The sequence below is a fragment of the Gopherus flavomarginatus genome, chromosome 5, assembly GCF_025201925.1.
Source record: "Gopherus flavomarginatus isolate rGopFla2 chromosome 5, rGopFla2.mat.asm, whole genome shotgun sequence".
Lineage (NCBI taxonomy): Eukaryota > Metazoa > Chordata > Testudines > Testudinidae > Gopherus > Gopherus flavomarginatus.
In genome coordinates, this window is record NC_066621.1 from 36260156 (window position 1) to 36263461 (window position 3306).

Consider the following 3306-nt stretch of genomic DNA (forward strand, 5'->3'; position numbering starts at 1 on the left):
ATCGTTAGAAATATAGATAGCTGGGTTTGTGATGACTGGCAGAAGCACATGGGGAATTACCTGCAAGGTGCGAAAGTTGCCAATGTCTCGAGACATCTAGCCAGGCTATGTGCAGTGCTGGGGAGGAGCCAGTGGCTGTGGTACACATGGGTACCAGTGACATGGGGAAAGGTAGGATAGAGGTCCTGGAGACCAAATTTAGGCTGCTAGGTAAGTGATTAAAATCTAGGTCCTCCATGGTAGCAGTCTCTGAAATGCTTAAAGTTCCATGTGCAGGGCCAGTTAGATAGGCAGAACTGCAGGGTCTCAAGGAATAGCTGAGAGGATGGTGTAGGAAGGAGCGGTTTGGATTATTAGGAACTGGGGAACCTTTTGGGAAAGAAGGAGCCTATACAGGGAGGATGGGTAGCCAGGTTCAAGCTCCTGCTGCTGTTAAACTAAATTATACCTAAGAGCTGCTGCTTCTTTTTTTTTTTGGTCTCTTGTATGTTTTCTCCCCAGGTTTCAGGCATCTGATGCTGTTTAAATGAACATGTAGATATAGCTACAAAAGTATTGAAACTACAGCCAATACAATTGCTTGGATTAGTGATTTGAAGCTGTAGGAAAAATTTTTGACTGAATAACTTAGTTGGTAGAACATCAGATTTTTTTTAATCTGAGGGTCCAGGATTCAAGCCCCTGTTCGGGTGATGCCAATGACTTTTTTCCCCCGATCCCCACATGTGTTAATGCCCCTTTCCTTACCATGCCCTGTGCCTGCCCTATCATCGCCAGTGGCTCTTAGCTTATCAGCAGAGTGCCTGCCATTGGGAAACTGCCAGTGAGAAGTTTGGGAAATAGCTGAGCTGAGCACCCTGGCAGCACAGCTTCTCCCTTCCTAGGGTTCTGTACCCCATGAACATGGCCCAGCTGAGCCCTGCAGCATTACCAGGCGGATGGACAGGCTGGATCCTTCTCCCTGGGTGTACAGAGGCTGCGGACCGTTGTTCGTTGTTGGCTCTGGGAAAAGGCGAGGGCCAAATGACCCCTTGACCACTACCCCAATCACCTTCTGGCCCTCACCCACCTACCCCAGTCCTCTGGCACTGCTGGGAAACCCTTCTGTCTCTTCCTCTCTCACAGGCAGTTACATTCATCCCCCTGGAGGGATTATCTCCAGCAGGGACAGGGCTCAGGGGCAGACACCTGTGAGGCGGCAAGAGGCTCAGCCCTCTGATCACCCCCTGGGAGTGGTGGGGGGATGCCACTGACCACTTTTGCCTTGCTTGGAGGGGCGGGTCTGGTGCTGGTACCCCTGCCAGTCCCTAGTGAAGAGACAGGGCCCAAAACCCCCAGGTTGTATCAGAGAAATGGGGGCTGGATGTAGTACTTGCAATGGTCACATGGAGGCAGCACAGAATGCTGCAAGCTGGGGCAAGTGGCAGAAGTAATGGCTGGCAGCGCCTCTCCCCTGCTGGGGGATAAAAATCAACTCCTGATGAGAGGTACACCAGGCTCCCTGGCATTATTCATAGCTGCCCATAAAATCACTCCTTACTGATTCCACTGGGATTTGAACCCAGAACCTTCTGCGTGTAAAGCAGATGTGATAACCACTACACTATGGAACCATCTAATAGAAAATATGTCCACCTCCCCCCTTTTGTCAGGCCAGGGGACATACAGCTGCTGTGGACAAGTCCAGGAAATGCTGGGAGTTCACTTTGCCCAGTGCTCAGAGTACTTTCCTGCCTGTGGGAAGCCACACAACTAGGGTCAGCATGGTGGTTACTTGCAGATTGCTTGCTATGACCGGGTGCTTCCCCAAGGAAGATGCAAAGTCTGCATGCATGGGGCCGGGGAAGAGGGGCTGGGAAGGACCCCAGAGCAATGGTGTATGGCCAGTCAGCTGAGTGCACCAACCCTGGAAAAAACAGTCATGCAGAGAAATGCTCCCCCTCTGTCGCTGCTCCAATTTGCACCAGTTATAGAGTGACCTAAAATAACTGGCATATAATAATGCCCCACTTTTAGCTAGCACTCTTTAATCGGTAGCTCTCACATAGCTTTGCAGGGGATGGCAAGGTCACTGCTTCCATTTCACAGACGGGGAAACTGAGGTGCCGGGAGACAAGGGTACTCACTGACAGTCACCCAGCCAGGCTGAGACTGGTAGGCAGGGCTGAATCCCAGCCCAGTGCTCCACCCACTAGGCCAACACCTCCAGCACCCTGCCTGTGTGAACAATGCTCCCTGCTCCCAGGCAGCACCAGGGCTAGGAGACAGTGCTGCACAGAACTTGGGGAGTGCTGGAAGGGATCTGGGGGAGGGGTGGATAAGGGGGGGGTCAGTGGTAGGTTGGTGAAGGTTTCAGGTATGGGAGGGGAGGCTGGCTCAAAGGGGAGTGGATGGTTGTCTGGGATGTTAGGTGGGGGCTAAGTAATGGGGTGTTGGGGGCAGGGCCGGCTCCAGGCACCAGCAAAACAAGCAGGTGCCGTAATAAGCGTCGACTCAGGGGCATGGGGAAAAAGTGCTCCCGCCGCCCCCACTTACCACCCCAGTTCCCCTGAGCGCCCAGCCGCCACTTCTTTTCTTCTCGCTCCCTCCCAGGCTTGCTGTCCGGAAACAGCTGTTTTGCGCAGCAAGTCTGGGAGGGAGGAGAAGCGGAGCGGTGGAGCGGAGGTGAGCTGGAGCGGGGAGCGCTTCCTCTGACCCCCGTTACTTCCTGCGCCCCACCACCCTCGCTCAGCTCCGCGCCGCTGCACCGCTTCTCTCCCCTCCCTCGCCTGAGAGGGAGGGGAGAGAAGCGGAGCGGAAGCACACGGGGGGGGGAGCATGCGCAGCTGAGGTGAGCTAGGGTGGGAGGTCGTGGGGGCCCCCAGGGAGCAATGGGGAGGGAAATGCTGCACGCCTGGGGGAGGAGGCGGGGCTGAGGATTTGGGGAAGGGGTGGAGTTGATGAGGGGCACGAAAAAAAGGGGGGACGGCCAAAAATTTTTTTGCTTGGGGCAGCAAAAATCCTAGAGCCGGGCCTGGTTGGGAAGACGCAAACAGGGGCTGTCTCCGGAGAGCGGGTGGGACAATATTGGAGGGTCAGGAGGGGCTTTCAGGGGAGACGGGGGGCAGGATGGGCGCTGGGGGAAGCTGCTGCAGGGAGGGAGGCAGGCGGCTCTGTTCTGCATGTGGTCTGGGGGAGCAGGGGATGGAGCTGGTCTCTCCCCCGGCTGCCGCCTGCAGTTCCACGGCTCTGGCCATCCCCTGCCCCTCGCTCGCTGTCTGCCTCTCCCTCCATGTCACCCCACTCATCCTCAACCAGGATGAGGTG

The 3306-nt window shown here is 55.7% G+C and overlaps 1 long non-coding RNA gene and 1 other non-coding gene across 2 annotated transcripts in view; both read right to left on the reverse strand.

Moving 5' to 3' along the window:
- The window catches only part of LOC127052683 (uncharacterized), a 52544-nt gene that overhangs the window by 16309 nt on the left and 32929 nt on the right, over nucleotides 1-3306 (reverse strand). The window lies entirely within an intron of this gene.
- TRNAV-UAC (transfer RNA valine (anticodon UAC)) lies at nucleotides 1541-1613 on the reverse strand. The gene has a single exon. It is a non-coding gene; the product is annotated as a tRNA-Val (tRNA).